Source organism: Acomys minous (genome assembly GCF_964271855.1).
Source record: "Acomys minous genome assembly, chromosome: 1".
Lineage (NCBI taxonomy): Eukaryota > Metazoa > Chordata > Mammalia > Rodentia > Muridae > Acomys > Acomys minous.
The window spans coordinates 171,190,908-171,212,229 of NC_140483.1; the positions used below are offsets into that span (position 1 = coordinate 171,190,908).

Below are 21,322 nucleotides of genomic sequence, written 5' to 3' on the forward strand. Positions count from 1 at the left end.
TCCAGAATGAAGAACTGTATAATATGTAAGCTGAGCCTTTTCTACTTCTTCGTATTTCTCTTTTCAGCACTTTCCAACTTATATTAGATGAAAATAACCACACCTACAGTATAGATTTCATTTAATTCCTATGTACACAAACCTATTATAGCAATTACAACATCTTAACATTATGGTAACAATCATACAAATAATGAACAAGAGTCCCTAGAGGAACTACAGTTTTTTTTAGAGTGAACAATGATTCTTTTTTTAAATATTTTATTAATTCATTCATATTACATCTCAATTGTTATCCCATCCCTTGTATCCTCCCATTCCTCCCTCCTGCTTTCCCCTTACTTCCCTCCCCTATGACTGTGACTGAGAGGGACCTCCTCCCCCTGTATATGATCATAGGGTATCAAGTCTCTTCTTGGTAGCCTGCTATCCTTCCTCTGAGTGCCACCAGGCCTCCCCATCAAGGGGACATGGTCAAAAATGGAGCACCAAAGTTCAAGTGAAAGTCAGTCCCCACTCTCCACTCAATGGTGGAGAATGTCCTGTCCATTGGGTAGATCTGGGTAGGGGTTCAAAGTTTACTGCACACATTGTTCTTGGCTGGTACCATAGTTTGAGCAGGAGCCCTGGGCCCAGATCTGCCCATCATAATGTTCTTCTTGTAGGTTTCTAGGATCCTCTGGATCCTTCTATTTCCACATTCTCCCTTGCTTCTCTCATCTAAAGTCCCAATAGGATGTCCTTCCCCCTCTGTCCCACTTTCCTGGTAAGTGAAGACTTTCATGGGGCATGCCCCTTGGGCTAGGGTCCAGATATAAGTGAGTATATGCCATTTGACTCTTGTACTAGTTTGCATTCCCACCAGCAATGAAGGAGTGTTCCTCTCTCCCCACATCCTTGCCAGCATGTGGTGTTGCTTGAATTTTTTATCTTAGCCATTCTGATGGGTGTAAGATGGAATCTCAGTGTTGTTTTGATTTGCATTTCTCTGATGACTAACAATGTTGAACATTTCTTTAAGTGTTTCTCAGCCATTCAATATTCCTCTGTTGAGAATTCTCTGTTTAGTTCTGAGCCCCACTTCTCAATTGGGTTATTTGGCTTGGTGGTGTTTAATTTCTTGAGTTCTTTATATATTTTGGATATTAGACCTTTGTCAGATGTAGGGTTGGTGAAGATCTTTTCCCAGTCTATAGGTTGTCACTTTGTTCTGTTGACAGTGTCTCCTGCCTTACAGAAGCTTTTCAGCCTCATGAACAATGATTCTGTTAATATGATTTGACTATAAAAGCAATAATCAGTGAAACTGCTAAAAATATCTTAAGGAAAATAATGTCAAATTGAATGTGGCTCAAAGAGCACCTAACTATGAATCTCTGGTCTAAAACAGACCCCTAATGCTTCTGTTATTTGATATTTTAAAGGAACTCAGGCTTAAATATGCATTTTAACTAAATTCTTCTCTGTATTCAAGAGCATGGCCCTAGCTCTCAATAAGTTATGGAAAAAATAATAATTCTTATATTTCAACTTGGCTTCCATACGCAGGAAATGCTTCTGACTTGATAACTAAACTACACTGTAAATTGCCTCTTCCAAAACACTCCGTACACTAATAATTGATAACCATTATTTACACTACATGATTTGCAAACTCATACAGATCACTGAATCACTGAAAGCATTGAATTATGCACAATCGATCTTTAGCTTAAGAAGCCTTATGACTTTGAGTACTCCTTGCATATCTTCCAACTAATGTGGTGCTCACCGTAACAGCTAATAACAACAAGCATGTACACGTGTAGATCAGTAATCAGCTCCTGCCATGAAGCACTCTCATGGTTAGAAACAATTTGCTCTAACTTTTCCTTTTGAGTTTTAATCTATTACATTCTTATTTCTCTATGTTTACCACCAAACAGTAAAAAGCTATAACCTACAGATCACATAGTAGTGGTCTAATCCCCAAATAATGTAGCATTTTCTTCCCTATAAGACAAAGAAACCTTCTAATTCAAACGTATTTCTAGATTTTATCCTTTAAAAATGGGTTTGATAATTTTATTTTCTTAAAGAGGTGATCAAAATATATTTAAATTTAAAAATTGTTTTAAGTAATAAAAAGTATAATAAAAGATTATCATTCTCAACAGGAATGTTTGCTATGCAATGCATGTTACTTTTACATAATCAACCTCAATACAGTACTTGTCATCCCTTGTTTCTGGTCTTCACAATAGCTATGCAGAGTGTGTGTAGGCAAAGCAAGCAAGAAGTTACTGGACATGACCACTCTCATGAAGAATAAGGAACAGGCTATTAACACCTCAAGTAGTAGAGGGCAGAAGCTGCTGCAAAGGCTTGTTAGGTTCTATATGAGTATATAGCAGGGAGCAGCGGTGTAACAGCTGGAACAGCCAGGTGTCGGCTTGGGGACTTCTTTGACAGGTGAGGTGCCAACAGTTCCAGTTAGCAGCATATAGCCAGCTGTTAAGGGCTTCTGAGAAACACTTTAGATTTCTGTTTTCTAGTAAAATCTAGCTCAGGTGGGGTTTCAACCTAGCAAAACTCAGCTCCGGAAGGGGTCCAGACATTGACATCAACAGTGTCATTTTGGGCTCTCTTTATGACCTAACATGCAGGTTGCATGTTTCCAATTTACATTTGAGAAAAACAAGGCTCAAATCTAATCTCAGAGTCCTCTAACAGTGACATTTTTATTTCCTTAGCTGCTCTAGTTCTAACCTTTCTTCATACACTAGGTATACGGAAATTCACAAAAGTACATCTTCAAACCACCCACTAAAATATGGGATAATTCCTCAGTGTTTGAAATGTGTCAAAACTTCTGCTAGGAACAATGATGAAATATACATAAAAGATATATATATCACATGCACTGTTAAGTATGTATAAATGCAGATACACTGATGAACTTTTATTTTGTTAAGATGTTGTTCAGACTTTATACCACCCATTGTTTTTACAGCACAAGATTTCTGGTTTGACAGTGTCACACAAACATCATCTAAAGAATAGACTCATTTACTGTTCAAAGAATATTCTATGTAGAAATTGTAGGTAGAAGGAAAAAAAAGCCTTTTAACTAAAATAAGCTTCATGAGTTAACTCTAAAGAGAACATGCCACCACTCAGACAATATGCTTACTGCTTAAGCAGAGAGCTAACTTAAATGGACCCTCCCACTTTCTCTGTTGCCCTCATTTTACTCCCCATCCCAACCTGTCTCTTCCTACAAATTAGAACATACATTAAATATCTTATTAGGCCAAATTATTCTTAAACTTCTCCTATTTACCACTATAAAATTACCCCTAACTATTATGCTTTCCCATGAGTATATTCGAAAAGACACACATTTTGGTTTGCCAGCCATAACTTTATGCCGTTCCCTTATGAAAATACAAACAAACAGCAACAACAAAATCATGGATGCAACTCCCAATCTGCTTTAATTTATAAAGAAATGTCCAGGTACAGGCACTTGAGGCTAAGCATCACTTCTCCTTAAATCAAATGCCACATCTCTATGCCTTGCAATACATTTTAAATGAAGGTAGATCTTAAGGGAAGCTTGTAATTGCGTGTAATTCCGTGTTTCCTTATTCTAGCAAGCCAAATAACAACAAGGGATCCTCCAGCCCTGAAACCTTCAGGTTTGTTTAACTGGGTTCTTTATTCTTTCTGCCTGAGTCATTTCCACTGTCTTAGCTTTGCTGCCCTCCTCTGGAATTCTTGTGTCCCCTGGTTCTCTTTTTCCAAATGATATGGACTTCATACTTGACTTGTGTTGTTTTAGTCCAACTTTTGATCAAAGACTGGAGTGGGCTCTGTAATGATTACCTCTCATCCCTGTGATCTATTCCATGATGACACATGTGGGCTACTTTATATGACACTAGTGCCTGGTGAACACTGCAGTAAACTGTTCTTCAGAGTATTTCTGTAAAAACAAGAACTTGACTTTTTTTGTTTGTTTGTTTGTTTTGGTTTTGGTTTTTGAGACATGGTTTCTCTGTGTGGCCTTGGCTGCCCTGGACTCCCTTTGTAGACTAGGCTGGCCTCAAACTCACATCGATCTGCCTGCCTCTGCCTCCCAAGTGCTGGGATTAAAGGCATGCATCACCACCATCCGGCTGAGAACTTGACTTTTTAATCTTGCTGCTAAGACACACCTTCCCTCATCATATTTTACCTAATAATTATCTTTTATTCTCTTAGTTATGTTATTCCCATGATGTTAGTAGCACTAATGCATGTGAGGATTTTTATAAGCCAGCCATTGTGGCTAACAGCATTCATAGCTGGATATTATTCATTATTAACTTTTTATTAACATATATTTGCCTGTTATATTTATGCATGAATAAAAGTGTTTTCATAAGCAGAAAAACATATTTGTATCTGTACGTGTTTGCTTTTATGTTGTTCAGCCTTTCAAAACCTACATCAAAACCAAAAATGTCTATCAATTCATTTATCTACCACCTGTCTTTTGTATTCATGAGTGCACATGTGAATGTTATCAACATCATGGTCCACAAGGTCTCCAATTCCCATTGTTTCCACTACTGCATGCTAAGTATTCATTTTGTTTCCCACCATCTGGTCCGTTAAAAAGAAAACACTTCATGTTTCAGTATTATGTTCAGAGTGTTTCTCTACTTTCTCTTTCCACTGTTTTCCTTTGTGTAGGAAGTTAGTATAACATTTCATCTGTGAAGCCCAGACTTCTAGACACGTTTTCATGACTGCATGTAACAAGGGTCTTTGTGCCAAAACTGACTCCAGCTAGCCTTCTGTACATGCCATGAGTATTTACGCAAGAGACACTTCTGGTGTATAGAAGTCAGTGTTAACTTGTTGACATGATTTTAAACATTTTAATTTCAAAGATAATTTGAACAGTTTACAGTAAATAGTGAAATAAGAGTAAAGAAAAAAATCATCTGACAAAAAACAATTAAAGAATTCAGTACCACCTGGGCACTTGGAATGCAGACATCATGCTGGTCTGCATCTATGATTTAGCCCATTAGTGATCCTAAGAGTCCTCCTCAGTGAGAGATAATATCCAACAGCTAGAACTAAAAGTCAGAACTTCACAATGACAACAAAAGCTGTCACCAGTTATGCTTGAAACAGCTCACAGACTCATAGGCCCAGTTTCTCATCTATAATGTGAATGGAACTAAATGCTAAAATACTTAGTTTATCACAACTTCATTATTCCACAAAATTTTACTTACCAGTTGTGTTTATGCATGTTCTATGCCTTGGGTATTCGACTAAAGAAAAAGCCCCTTCCCGCAAACAGATGGCATTTCTGTGAAAAGGAATAATAAAATAAAATAAAATAAAATAAAATCATCTAAATCATGACATAGGAAGAAGGCTTTGATAATAAAGAATGACTTGAGGCTACTGCACACAGACCTATGGAAAAAGCTACTTTAGAAAGCAATGTTGAACCAAGAACTGAAGGAGGACATGGAACAGGACAGATATTGTGTGGAAAATAATCATAAAGCGGCTTATCATCTTACTTGTCTTGGTGCATGACCCAGCTGATTCTAGGCATCTTTTAGACCAAGATTTAACATTCCAACATATAAAGGTTATCTTCCTCATTACCCTTTCTAGGCCATATACTTAATGAAGGGAGGACTCTCCAGTGTTGACAGATTTGAAGCATCTTGTACTGCCAAGAATGCCTTGAATCAATTGATACTCACTGGTCTGACAGTTGATGTGCTAAAAGGTGGCATCAAGAAGAGCAGAGTGTTAGCAGTCTCTGTGGGAAGATGCTTATGAGGCACTTAACGTGCAGAAATCACCAGGAAGTGGCAGGACCATTTGCTCTTCCTAGTTTTCTGAATAAAGCATCTGGTGTTTACCAGGCTTGGTGTGCTCCTGAATTATTTCAGTGTTGTGGGCCTGCAGATGAGTTTGTTCATTCTAGGGGGGAAGAGACAAACTCTGTGTTGCAATTTCTAGGAGAAAGCACAGTTTTATCCTTTTATAGACACTTGTCATGAGCCAAGCAACACTGTGTTCTTTCAAAGCTGCCAGGAAAAATTGAAATGCAGAGTGAATGGTGACTGACATGTTGATCATTTCCCTTATACATGAGTCTACTTTGTCTCATTTGATCCTTACAATGACCAATTTTTGCTTTGCTTATTTTCATTTAACAAAATGATTTTGAACATGGTTTGTTTGATATTCTTGGTTGAAATTTGATTACATCTGGAATTAAAACCCAAAAATGGAGGGCACACATGAGACGAATTTATGCTTAATTTGAAGCAGGAAGATCCATTTATGCTCTGGACCTTTGGGTTAAGAAGAAATATTCCTTTAATCTAGATCTTGAGGTGGGAAGACACATCTTTAATGTGGGCCACCCCTTCTGCTGGAAGGCAATATAAGGACATGGATGAAGGAACTTTGCTCTTCGTCTGCTTGTTCTCACCTTATTAGCAAGTCCATCCTTTCACTGGCACTAGAGCCTATGTCTTCAGTGTTCCAGCATCTCCTGAAGACTTAAGACATCCAGCCTTGAGGTGCCCCTCAGTCACAGACAGAGGGGAGGGGAATAGGGTGAAAGTGAGAGGGAGAGAGGAACGGAAGGAAACAAGGTATGAGATAACAATTGAGAAATAATATGAATAAATTAAATAAAAAAATTTTAAAAAGACATCCAACCTTGTGAACTGTGCAACTTGTGGATTTCTATACATACATATATATGGATATATATATGTGTGTGTGTGTGTGTGTGTGTGTGTGTGTATAGATATATACATATTTCTATACATATATACACATGTATGGCTATGAAAGAGACACTATTCAATCTATAAATTTTGCTACTCTAGATAACTGGCTAATACACATTACCAATAGTTTATTTTATTGTTGATAATGTCTCATTGTGTGGATATGCTTCAATTCTTTACTCATCTAGTATCGACCTGGTTGTTTACAATATGAGGCTGTCATAAATAAGACAGTCAGGAGAGCATGGAAGCATGAATAAGCTTGTGTACTAGCAATGGAAATGGCGGGCTATGGTGTGGTGTATAAACAACTTTACCAGAAAGTGCCTGGCTATTTCCTAGTGTCTTTTTTTTTTCTATTTTACACTCCTATCAACAACATGTGAAAGTTTCAGGCACTCCAGTTCCTTACGAGGAATTGATCAGGCTGGCCTTTCATTTAGTCCACTCTAGTAGGTACAAAGTCCTATTGGATTGTGTTGAATTTGCATTTTCTCATGAAAATGATGATAATCAGTTTTATGTATTATTAAGAGTGTCTCAGCAGGTACCAGTGAGGTGGCACAGTGGGCAAAAATACTTATCATGTAGACCTAGCATCCTGAGTTTAATACCCAGAACCCATGGTGGAAGAAGAGAACAGATTCCCGAAGGTTGTCCTGTGACCTCCACAAACATCATTTTATATGCTCATACCCACGATTACAAGCATCACACATATACACAAGTATAGTAATAAAATTTTAAATGAACACCTGTCCCTGCACACTTTGCCAAAAAAAGGCTTCTAGCCCTGAGTTGCTTTTGCACTGTTGTCAAAAATCTGCTGTCTCCTCTGTATATCTGCTTACAGATTCTTAGTGAAAATGGTTCTTATCACCAAGTTATAATAATAAAATATTAATAAATAAAATGAAAGAATTAAAAGTAATCAGATGAAAGTTAACATCAAAGCAATGGCCATGCAATGGCAGTGTCTTAGTTACTTTTCTTTTGCTGATAAAATACTCTGACCAAAAGCAACTTAAGGTAGAAATGCTGTACTTAAATCTCCACATCATTTTCCTTGTCATTGTCATGGTCACTCTCATAGAATCCACTGGGTACCTCTGGTCTGCTATAGCTCTCCTCAGGACCTCACTCTTCTCTATCAGCTTCATCAGTCCTGTCATATATCAGGAAGTCGGCCGGTACATCATGAATCTGGACACTAGGCACACGATCCACTATCTTCAAGTTTTCAAAGATTGTCTGGCAGATCTGGTCCAAATACTGACATGAGTTCTGATTCTCAGTGTGCATGCTTGGTGCTGATGACTGGATGGAGCCTGAAGTCTAGGGTAAAGTACTCAAAGTATTCACTATAAGGGAGCTCCTCATGAATGGCCTCTTACCAGCAGAGATATTTTATATGTCTAGCACTGGGCAACGTTTCAGGTGGTGTAGCCACCACCACCCAGCACCAAGAGAGGAATATTGAAGCTCTTGACATATTCTCCATGCTGAGATTTAAACAGCCTAATCGATCATAGCCCAGTGAGTCAGCTCCACACTGGAGGAAAAGTTGAAATCACAATCAAAGGAAACCCAACTCACAAGGCCCAGAAACAGAGCTTTTCAAACCGGGTACCATTAGAATCAAACACTTCTAGTAGGTTGAATAGATCAGAGCTAAGAATTGACCATTGGAAAAATAGCTGCTCAAAAGACCAGAAACCACTATATTTTATGGATGTGCCCTTCTCCAGAACCTTAACTGCAGGTCTAAAGAAAAGTTGAAAATTAGAGTTGGGATTCCAAAGACCTTTCCATATTAACTCTGTTTGAAACTGGATATCTGCTCTATGTGGCATTTCTCCTTTCACCATCTCTTCATGTCCAGATCCAGTCTTTATGTATACCTTGGCTCTCCATAAAATTGTCCATTATTTTCTCAGTTTGGAGAAATCCTTCACACCACTAAAACCAGAGAAATTCTATGTACATGTTTTCAAATGTAACTTCTAATTTCCTTAAGTGTTTTATTTGGGTTCATTAATCCCTTCCTTGGTGAACTATAAATTAAATTAATATAAATTTAATATCAACGCTATGTTTTCCCTGATACCTGAGGATCTCTCTGAACATAGTAGGCAATGTATAAACATGAATGAAAAGGCTGACTTAATTAACAATTGAAGTTTATCTGCTGGTGGAGTCAGTTGAACAGGAAAAATTAAAATCCTGACACAGTCTAACAAGGTGTTTGAAATGCATACTAAATTTTTCCTTTAAACACCTGAACATTTTATTAGCCAGTTGTCAAATGTGAGTGACAACTTTAGACACATGAACATATTATCTGCTGGTCTACACATGTAAAGATTTAGAATAGCTTCACTGTAATATTCAGAAAACAGTAAATGCATCTTCTGAAGTGGAAAGCACCAAGTTCAACAACTATCCTTTGGTAATAGTTTGTCCATTTTAGAAACAGACTGTTGATCCCTTGATGATCTCTAAAAGGAATTTAAATTGTCTGAGTGTTGTTATGCTGATGTAGATGCATGTTAGCCAAATGCAACACACAAAGTTTATACACAAAGTACCAGAGATAAGCATGCAAACGAGCAACACCCTATCTATAAAAGCCCCCCATTCCTTATTCTTGCAACATAACTTTAATCCAAAGCATTAAATTATTATGGAAGCCAATTCCAAACCATTCTTAGGAAGGCCACCAGTATCTATCTGCACTGCTTAATCAGAAAGTTCTTCTAAAAGGCAAAGGCTCTATCAAGATTCTACTTGCTCACTATGCAGCCAATAGATTTCAGGATGAGCTTTACAGGTAGGGCATGGTTTGTGGAATATGAGAACTGCCACATGTAAGCATGGAGATCAGTGCTGTGCACACCTCATTGCACACTTTCTTTTTCCAAAAGCATCCATAGGAGTCAAAGAAAAGAGCAAAATCATCAGCTTTTCAGGACAGATGTATCTAGACATCTTTGTAAACTCAAGAAGCAGGCAACCTTAGAAAGATGGTCGCTGCTAATCTTCTGCCTGACAGAAGATGCCCACCTTTAATGACACAAAGCTTATAAAGCCAAGTGAAAAATGTATGTTTAACATTCAATCAGAAAAGAATGCCAAAAAAGTGATAAGAATGCCTCTCCTCCAAAATCATAGGAATGACACTTATCCTTTGTCATTATTATGAAAGCACAGTATTTACATTACATAGCTATTATGACAACTAAAGAAAACACTGATCATGCCAAATTCTGAGAAAGATGTGTTGAAAAGAAAGAGAAACTTTCCTTCTTGAAGGGAATGCAAAATGACATAAGTACTTTGAAAAAATTCATCTTAGGTTTTTTATATAAAAGTAAATATATATTTATCATATGAGCCAGTTATTCCTCTCTAGCTATTGCTCATGAGAAGACATGAGCAAACTTTTACTCACCCTAGATGATGAACTGCTAACACTGAAGTAAGTATACTACCACACTCCAACTCAATGAATCAAGAAATTTTATGAGAATTATTAACAGGAATATACATGACGAGCCACTTAAAGGAGCAGAAATCACTCAAAGACAGCTACATCATGAAAGTCCACCCCAGTACTGGTAGCAGCTCATGAAAGCTGGAAACCTGGAGCACACACAGCCTGCAGGTAGCTCAGTGTTATTCCCAGATCACTAGGTCCCCAAGACCACAAGGAGTCCTAAGCCATATGCAAAAGCAAGAGGTCTTTAGTTCTGCAGAAGTCCAGCATGTAGGGTCACCATTTTGTCTGTGAGGTGAGCTCACAGGCTCTTTTTAGAGAATTCAATTCAGGGGAATTTCAAGGGAGGGGCTGGTGCCCTTTAATATGATTAGAGCATTCAAGTTGAAAACACTCAGGCAAATCAGAAAGGTGGGGGCAACCTTCATCAGTAGTCATGAGCTTGTCGTAAGACAGGAGATCTCTAGACTGGCAGTAAAATAAGCTTGAGCAATTTCATGTTCCTCCAGCCAGGTAGATAGCCAACCAGTCCCTGATTGGCTGCCGGTTATCTGTGATGTTTTTCCCAGTAACTGCTAAGCTCATTTCTGAGGAATATAGGTTCAGGCCTGTTCCAAGCTAACAAGAAACTAAAGCCTGTCATGGAGTGCTAGACGTATTTAACCAAGCCTCATTACTTAACAGATTAGAACCTATCCTTTCTAAGTAGCTCAGTAGTCTTTCAGGCAATTTAGCTGGTCTCTGCTTCTTTGAGGCAGTCAATTCGGTTTCATTCAGGATGCATGGCTGGTCTGAGCCTCTCCTAGGCAGCTCATGTCATCTAAGTGTGTCTCTCAGTAGTTGTTACAGCTTTTATATGTTTAGGGAATGATGAGCCGAGTGAATTTGGTCAGTTTCATGGACTTCTTAAAGTTATTGTGTTGAGTTTATGTAATTTCCCTGGACCATAGACTGTTTCATCTCCCCTAGAACATCCTGTTGCTTTACTCCCCTTTTAACATTCTGGGCCTTAATGAACATCTGTCCAGGATAGACAGCTTTAATCTGGCAGGAAAGTGACACACAGCATTGCACTCCTTCCTCTATCTCTTACATTCTTCTGTTCCCTCTTCTGAGGCGGTGTAGAAGAGAACTGTGACTGTGGTACTTTAAGTCTAGCAGAGTCCTGCACCTTAGTGCCTTTTATGTATTTCCATAATCCCAGAACATGACTGGTGGTGAATCCCCATGGTATTTCTTTTGCTATGAAGAAAAGATAGAAAATGAGAAGCAGAATAATATCTAAGTGAAGACCAATGGCAGTAATAACCTATTCCCATAAACACAAATCTTGTGAAGGGCCTTAGCCAGTTAGTATCATGTTTGTTTACCAAAGCAATACCAGTTGTTTTTCCCAATGGGATATATGACTTTTCTGGCTACAGGTATTTAATAAGTTAATACTATCACAAATTAATTCTCCACTGAGGAGCAGACCTTAAATCTAATCAGAAAGTTGGTTCTATCTATAACCACTTGGGCTACAATTGTGCTACCTTGCAAATCTTGCTTGGCACTTTTATCAAGAAGCATGCAAGATCCACACTGAGGAGTATTTGTGGTTATAATTCTCTCCAGTAACCTTGGCACCACCTTGGTGCTACCAGATCTAGGCAGCTAGCTCTGTTCTAGGCTTGTTTCCCCAAGCCATTTAACCAAATCACAGAATGTCTTCAACAATATGTCCTTACCATTTGGTTCTGAAATGCAACCAAGAGCAAGAGCTATGGCCTTTCCTCTTTAAGGGCCTCTAGGGCTCCATAGCCAACAACTCCTAGGGAGCTAATGGCTCTTAATACTGGTAATATTACTGGTCCTGGATACCTGACTATGGATAGCATTAGAATGAAGAAAGGAGAGACAGACACAAAGAGAAGGGGAACGGAGAATATCTGGGATCAAGGAGGCTGTTAACCAGCATCCAGAAACTCAGTGAGTTTGGGTCAGCTTGGCCTACAAAGGGAGTCCAGGAAAGCCAAGGCTACACAGAGAAACCTTGTCTTGAAACAAACAGACAAACAAGTACCTGACACACTAACTTTAAAAGATCACCACACATTCATAAAATGAAATATTATGACATTGTTAAAAATAGTTTCAATAATCTAGAATTAAAAACAAAGTGAAGTAATTAAGGGAGAAAATGAAAGGCACAATCAAATACAACTTAGAAGAGAACAGTCTGTTGTTTGTGAGCGAGATGGGATGCAGGGAAAGGACATTAAAAAGGATGAACACAGGAACTGTGTCTGTTATGTGTACTATGAGTGATAGCTCTCTCTTTTTTTTATTTACACCTTCTAACTTTATAATTATGAATGCATACTGGCAAAGCAAAGATACCAATCTCATTAAGCCTATCAGGTCAGAAAGTGGAACAAAAGGAAACATGAAGAAAGTGAACTTTACCTAGAACAAAATCAAAAGCCAGGCTTTAAATCAGTACTGCCAAGGCATTGGAAATGTATCAAGCTGGGGCTGCTCTTGGGGCTGGAGTGCTAGCTCTGCAATTAAGAGTATGTACAGCTCTTGCTGAAAACCTGAGTTGGGTTCCCAGTACTCGCTTATGGCAGCATACAACCCCTTGACACAAGAGCTTCAGTGGATCCCACACCTCACCTGCCTTCCACAGGCACATGCAATGGTGTTTGCAAATGTATTTCAATATACAGCAGTGTCCACGATGAGTTTTCTGAGTCTTACAGAATTAGAGTATGACCTGTGAGTGGTCTTTTCTCTCCTAAGAACCCTGGACGCTGTGTTGGTTTAGAACAAGACCCAGGCTCTACCCCAAATAAACTTCTAAAAACTTTCATAGGGCCTATCTGTGAACCAAGCTGCTATAAACATTCAACACATGGGACCACACCCTCCTCTACACTATCACAGCAGAACCCACATGAGACCACACCCTCATCCTCCTCTACACTATCACAGTAGTACACACATGTGACCACACCCTCATCCTCCTCTACACTATCACAGAAGTACCCACATGGGACCACACCCTCATCCTCCTCTACACTATCACAGCAGTACACACATGGGACCACACCCTCATCCTCCTCTACACTATCACAGAAGTACCCACATGGGATCACACCCTGCTCTACACTATCACAGCAGAACCCACATGGGACCCCACCCTCCTCTACACTATCACAGCAGAACCCACATGGGACCACACCCTCATCCTCCTCTACACTATCACAGAAGTACCCACATGGGACCACACCCTCCTCTACCACTATCACAGTAGTCCCATTGTATCCTTCAGATGAAGAAACTCAAGGTAATAACATGATTTATTGACATGCTTAGTCATATCAGTGGCAAAGGAAAGTTCAAATCGAGGCAGCTAGGTTCTAGGTCCTCAGCCTCTGTGACACATTCATGCACAAACAGTCTAGCACATGAGCAGATAACATGTTTACCTGTCCACATGATGGCTTTCATGGTAAAGCTCTCCAGTTGGCTTCCCTAAAGTTTCCTCTTTGTCAAGCATCCTTACCAAGGGCCCTCCTGGGACTGGCACATGCTAGTGTTAATCCACACTGTTTCCAGAGCCTGCTATATTCCTGGGTGTCCCACATCTCACATGCTCCAGGGTGTATTCAGTACTCTGGGAGCCTTAAATGTGCCTGACACACAAAAGAAAAGAAAAGAAAAGAAAAAAAAATCGGTCTGAAACCATCTCTTCTGAAGAATTCATGTTACATTTTCTTAGTTCACCCACCATTTCCATCATTTGCTGATTTTTTTTTTATTAAATCCAGGTGATGAAGAAAAATAAGTTTCCAGTAAGTGGGAAAAATAAGGTTCCTGGACCCTACACATAAAGAAAAGTTACACACTTGGCTACCACTCCCATATGAAAGTATAGCTCATCGTAGCCTATTTCTCCCACTGCTCTTTGTCATAGCTTATTGCCAAGCCCAACTCAGAAGCTGCTACTATCATGGGAAAACCTGCTACTGTGAAACACCAGTAGAGAGCTTTGAATAACTTTATAGCTGAAAAGATTACTCATCAGTTTATAAATACATACATCTTTATAGTGTTTTCAAAGATATTTAGTATTATTTATCTCTCCCCATATTCATTTCTCTACCCTGCTCTCCCATCCACCATCCTACTTAATCCTTTGTATTCGTTATTTGCCATTACCCCTTCATACCGCTTTTGAGGCCCTCTACCAACCTTCCACCTCCCCAACTTTTCACACCACCAACCTACCACCACCCCTGGAATAGCCTATTATGTTTCTTCCTTCTGTGAATATTCCAGTTTAAACACATATACATCTAAAGGTTCAAAGCCAGCATCTGAATAAAAAAAAGAAAGTGTGCAATGCAATATTTATCTTCTGAATCTAAGTGACTTTCCTCGGTATACAATGTTTTCCAGTTATATTCATAGAAATTTTATGACTTCATTTTTCTTAACAGCTGGGTAATATTTCAGTGTATGAATTACCACATTTCATTACCTTATTGTGAATAGAGCAACAATAACCACGAACTAACAAGTATCTCTTTATAGAATTTGTACATACACATATATGAAGATTTTAAATAGCCTATAACAGAAGGCAATGCCCCTCCTAGACACCATAGGCAATAAGACTGCAGTTTCCACTGTGGGTGCCTCTTTTGGAGGAAATTTGTCAATGGAAACTCATCCCTAACATTACAGCCATTTCCATTCCTCTTGGTGACCCTCCATAGCTTCTGGTGAGACTATTTCTAAAGACACCACATATTTGCATCATAGAACACAGAAAAATCAAGTTTTCTAGGAACTTTATCCCTGTTGCCTAGCTTCCAAAGAACTAGAAGGCACTGTGCATGTAATCAGCAGTTTTATCCAGATGGGAACCCAGAAAGCCACAAATAACACATCTGACAAGATATGCACACTGGTACAATAGTGGCAGAAATGTTAGTGGAGTAACCAAACATCTTGATTACACCATTAATGAGACAAAGGACCCATAGGTAGCTAGAACATAACACCAGGGGAAGAACTGCTGGTATAGTATTAATGCAATTCCTAATAACTTATTCTCAAACCTATACCATTAAGTTATCTTCCAACCTTAATCCAAGAAGCTTCTTTTTGTAGTATATGGTGACTAATATAGAGATCAGCAACTGGTCAAGATGAAGAAAATAAAAGACTATGGGCTATTCAACCCTGAATGAGACATCTACACACCCTCTATTCAAGACTTAGGGGTTGAGGAAGAAGGGTCAAAAAGATAGTAAAAGCCAGAGGCGATGGATGATCACAGTGAAGCAGTGTTTTCAGAACACATGAGGACAGTTGAACATGTGAATTCATGGTTTATATGACAGCAAACACAAGACCTGCACAAGATCAAGCCAAACACAATCCCAGCATGGAAGACAGTGACAATCATGAAATACAACCCTTGTCTTGGGAGATACTGGCAACTATGACTACAGGGGGAGGAAGAATCAGTTTTCTTCAAGGACTTAGCCCTTGAGAAGTTACCTGTGCTCTATTAGATGGCCCCAGACTCACAGAATATTTGCAACACTAAAGGTATCAGTGGGTTTAGTTTTAAAAAATTGAACACATGAAATCGGGAGGGAATAGTGGTGGGGATTAGAGAGGAAATGGGGAGGAGGTAGTGAAAAATGGACTTGATCAAAACACATGTTATTTATGTGTAAAAGTCTCAAACAGCAAGAAAATAAATACAAGCATTCATGTATCCTTAATGTTTTAGCCATTATGTAAGCTTTGCATAAACACACACATTCACTAGTAAACCTCAGTTCAAAGTCAATTTTGGCATTGGCCTTGACCAATTAATTAAATTGCTACTACATCACAGCTCTTAATGTTTTAGTATCTTTTAGCTAATGGTTTTTGATAAGTGTTCTGAGAGTGTTTTGGAAGAAATTAGAGTCAATGAGATGTCAAAAATATCTTCATCAACCTCAGCTTCGATGGATAGGTGAGCACATTCCACCTTCCGTCAGATGCTGGAGAAGTGCAGCATCTCCGTGGGCTTCTGCTCTCTCCCTGAGCTCCAAGTTGCTGCTGTCAGTACAGATTCCAACCACTCTCCACCTGGGCAACAGTCTTAATGTCAAATTACTAGGTGCATTTTTAAAGTAATATCCTTGAGTTAAGAAATACTACAAAATTGTTTCCTCTTGCCACTTGCCTCCCACCATCTTTAATTCCAATCTTATTTTTGCCAAGGTCAACATTCTAGAAAATGCTGCAATTCTGAAGTAGCAGAAGAAACCTTTATGCCAGGGCTTCGCTGCCTGAAAAGCTTCTTTTCTGCAGAAAGCGTTGAAGTACTTGAATCCTGTCTTCAGCTGTCCCTAAGGGCCCTGAGCTCATTTGTTGATAAAGTAGAAGACTTCCATCTAAAAACCAGGCAGGATAAATGCAGCTCAGATAGGTTTTTAAGCATGAAACGTGCTCTTCTAAAGACTGTTTGAAATATTCTCAATGACAAACACATTCATTTTCAAGGTAGAAGGAATAGTCATTAAATGTGGAAGTAGGCTAACCCAAACTGTCAGGGTCTTTACTGAGTCCCTGGGGCACAGACTGGGCTCTGATCACAATTACATCATAACCCAGTTTCCCCACAAGTGAGCTATGATTGTCCTCAGGCTGTGGCTGAGCCACAGGATTGCCTCAGGTGACTCACTCCCGTGCATGGTATTATTTGCAACAGCTGGAACCCCAGCAGAATGGTTTTTGTGACAAGTTTTACTTCTTATAAAACTACCTGAGTGTCACCTTTGCCTCTGTTCCCCATCTGATATGGCTGGTTTGAATTTTCTCAAAAATGATTTAATAGCTCTTGCTTGTGCTTCATTCAAGTACAGAGTGTCAAGCTGGCTGATTAGCAGCAAGACCTCTCTGCAGCATGCACATCCTCCCCTTGATAGCATCTGTGCCACCTTCCCAGGATGATGATCAGCTCTTAAAGAAATATGTCAAAATATTTATTTATTGCACATTCATAGTGACATATAGTCCAATTTAGAAAGGATTTCTTTTTAATCCCTGAAACAGACTAGTTTGACACTTGACAATGTATAGAAATACGGGAGCACCATTTCAATGAGTTCAAGGACTAATTGTGTGCTAAAATTATAGGATGAGTTTCATCAGAAATCTCAAGGGACTTCTGAGGGTAAGATTGTCCAGAGTGCAATAACAACGGGATTAACTTGTGAGAAAACCAGATAGGCCAATGACTCAACTTGCTGTTCTTAGAATGTATTTCAGGGGGTCATTTACCGTGAGGTATTGTGGGAGATGTTATGAAAAAGATAGCAGGCAAGCACAGCTTAACAAAATCCAGCCGACTCACAATCCTCGTTATGATTGGTGCCAACAAAACTGTTTTAGCACTATCATTTTCTCATATACTTATTTATATGTTATCTAGGGAAATAATTATGAAAGAAGAAGTCTGGTGAACTGGTAGTATTCAAATCAATACTTTTCAACTAGTGAGCTGCCATGTCAGCTCACAATATTTACATCCAAGGGTGATTTAGAAGAAGGAAAGGTAGAAGACAGGACATGAAGGAAGAAGTAGGAGACAAAAAAGGAAAAGGAAACAAAATGGAGATGAACTAGAATAGAGTGACACTGACATTCCTGTGGACTAATAAGAATAAAAGAATATGATCATAAATACTTGCCTGTCTATCATTTGTCTCTGTCTCTCTGTCTCTGTCTCTCTCTGTCTCTCTGTCTCTTTCTGTTTCTGTCTGTCTGTCTCTGTCTGTCTGTCTGTGTCTGTCTCTCTCTCTCTCTCTCTCTCTCTCTCTCTCTCTCTCTCTCTCTCTCTCTCTCTCTCTCCCTCCCTCCCCCCTCCCTCCCTCTCCTTCCCCATACTTCCGAAGTTTTGATCAGTCAGTTGGCTTTTGTAGCCACAGCTACTTCACAGCAACTTCCTCCTCTCTTCTGTCTCTTTCATCACTAACTATTAAGATTAAACCCTTAATGTAGTTAGAAACTGTACATGAAAAAAGTCATAGGTAGAAAGATACAAGACATGCAAGTGTCTACACAATACTCTGAGCGCTGGGCAAAAAGACCCATAGTAGAAAATAGTCCATACAGAAGCGTAGTGTGAAGTTATTAGATATGAGAAAAATGTCAAGAAATCTGGGGATCTAATCCTCATGCATTATATTGGTTCTCCAGTGCTTTTACAATACTGGACTACTAATTTAGCAGCCTGAATCAGTCTCTCTCTCTCTCTCTCTCTCTCTCTCTCTCTCTCTCTCTCTCTCTCTCTCTCTCTGTGTGTGTGTGTGTGTGTGTGTATGTGTGTGTGAGAATATTGACTAAGCCTCTTTCCCGTTGTTTTTCTCTCTGTTTTTGCTGTGTGTTTTAGGTTTGGTTTTGTTTGTTTTATTGCTTTCTTTTAAAGGACTTCTATAACATTATAAGACAATATATGGCCTGTTAGCTGGACTTACTAAGAGATCTTGATGGACTACCTTGTTCCAGAAAAAAAGGAAATGGGGCCTGTTTAACACTCTACCAGTGCTCTAATAGTTTTAACTGTCAACTTGACACAGCCAGACATCACCTTCTCAAGAAGGAAGTCTAAATTGGGGGATTATGTAGATCAAATTGGCCTGTGTTAATTGATGTAGGAGGGCCCAGCACTCTGTAGTCAGCACCCTTCCTTGGGCAGGTAGTCCTGAGCTGTACAAGAAAGCTAGCAAACACTTAGGGAGGCAGAGCCGGGTAGATCACTACGAGCTCAAGGCCAGCCCGGTCTACAAATCAAGTCCAAGACAGCCAAGCCTACACAGATAAACCCTGTCTCAGGAAAAAAGAAAAAGGAAAAGAAACCTAGCAAAACATGAGCCTGTAAGCAAGCAAGCAGTGTTTCTTCCATGGATTCGGCCTCAAGTTTCTGCTTGAATTCCTGTCCTGGCTGCTTTCAGTCATGAACTATGACTTGGGAATGTAAGTGAAATAAACACTTTCATCCTCTACGTTGCTTTTGATCTTCATATTTTATTGCAGCAGCATAGAGCCTAGAACAACCACTGTCTGTTTATATTAAGGATAAGAAGGGCCCCTTGATATGTATGGAGCTTCCTTCCTACTAGCCCAAGACTGAAGCCCCCAGTAGAGAGCCTTCTGGATACTTCCCTGGGGCTCAAGCCCCAAGGGCGAGAAGCTGGTAGTTAGTTACCATTTCACAGCCTGCCTTTAAGGCCAAGCTGTCAGTGGAGTGCCCAGTAATGAAGTGGGAAAAGCCGAGCTAGATGAAAATTGACAGGAAGCTCTCCAAGAGCGATGGGGCAGGAAACAGGCTGCAGCCCAGAAAAGGCAAAGATTGTGTTGCCCTAACAATAAAAACTACATAGGACTGCCCCCTTGTACCACTGTAGGAATGTGTTAGTCCTGAAGAATTCATCAAGGAGAATTAGCAACCTAAAAATTCCAACATAATGATGATTTTGTCCAGTGACCTTAATCCTGCAGTCCTTCTTTGCAAGGGATTGAGTTAGATTGGTACCCCAAAACCCTCCAAGAGCTGTTGAGCTTTGACACTTGCAACCAATATCTCAGTTGGCACTTGGAGTCTGCTGAGTGCACAGCCTTCTAGCCCAGCTCACCCCAGCTGGCATGCTGCTGCCCACGAGGACGCTCAGAGTTTTTACTTTCCTATTCACACATTTATTTTCCCATTTAATCCAGTTCATCCCGGCAAAGGAAATTCCCTTATTTCCCCTTTGCTGCCTTCCCATTCCATTCTTGGAAGGAGGGCAGGACAAGTACCCAAGATCAGAGAATCAACTGCCTCATAGCAAGGTTGGGGTGCATCCTCTCACTGTATACCCTGAGAGGTAACCACTAACACAGAAAATGAAGTCAGACAAGAAGAAATGGAGACCAATGAGTTGTCAGTGAGATGGGATGACCAAGCCCACACAAATGGAGTTAACACCTTTACTTAGGATCTTCTTTCAGTCTTTTAGGATGAGATATATGTGTTCTCTCTTCCGACTGTGCTAATTTGACCTGGTATGTTGCATGTAAAAATAAAAAGAATTCTGCTCAGTTATGGCTTCACAACAAACATCGTCAAGGCAAGTGGCACGAAACCCTCTCAGGAAACAGACAGATTCCATGCTAGAAGTTGTGAAGGACCAGTTGTTTTGGCTTCTTCCTAGTGAGGGGACTGGCCCACCAGAGGAGACTCAGCACCTCAAAGTGAAATCAACTAGAGACTTCATGACTGATACATCAAGAGAAAAGGCTGTATATTGGGCTGGACTGCACTGTATCTACAGAGGGTTTCTTTGTTGTCTCTCTAGTTGGGCTCAGTGGACTTCTCAAATGATGGCCTGAGCTGTTCAAGAGGGCATGGAGTATGTTGTATTATTGTTTTTATTATTTTATTTTGTTTTAATATTTACTTATTTATTATTTATTTACTTATTTTTATAATCTAACCCAAAGTGTCCCATAGCCTCTCTGACATACTCTACAGACCTAGGTCAGTACAAAGGTCTAGTCATTGGAGAAGAGAGCGGTGCCATGGTATAAAGGGCAGAACAAGGTTTGCTGGGATGTGAGCGCATGTAGCAGCCATTATTGAAGAATCTGATCTGACAGAGGACTTATGTGTAAGATGATCGGATGTCTCTGTGACAAGTGGGAGATTTTGAGGCATCTCTGAGTCATTGAGAGGCAGTGCTTTTTTGACCAAAGGAATAACACAGAAACAGAAAACTAAAAGAGTATGGCCGGATAGAGGAGACTTCTGGGCTCCTGAGATTATCCTGTTCAACACAGGCAGGGTTTCTTTGTCTGATGACTAATCTGTAGTGCCTTGAACACAAGTCAAGCTGACACTGTTTTCTTTGTAAAACCCCAGTCCTTGTGATATTGTGTTACTGTAAAAATTTTGCATCAATATGGGACGGCATTAGTCCAGATC

General features: G+C 39.6%; 1 pseudogene across 1 annotated transcript; it reads right to left on the reverse strand.

Moving 5' to 3' along the window:
• Positions 1-7,850: 7,850 nt before the first annotated feature.
• Positions 7,851-20,081, reverse strand: LOC311606947 (histone deacetylase 3-like; annotated as a pseudogene). Its single transcript has 2 exons — positions 19,995-20,081; positions 7,851-8,358 (listed from the first exon to the last, which is right to left on the reverse strand). The product of its transcript is annotated as a histone deacetylase 3-like (transcript).
• Positions 20,082-21,322: the final 1,241 nt, after the last annotated feature.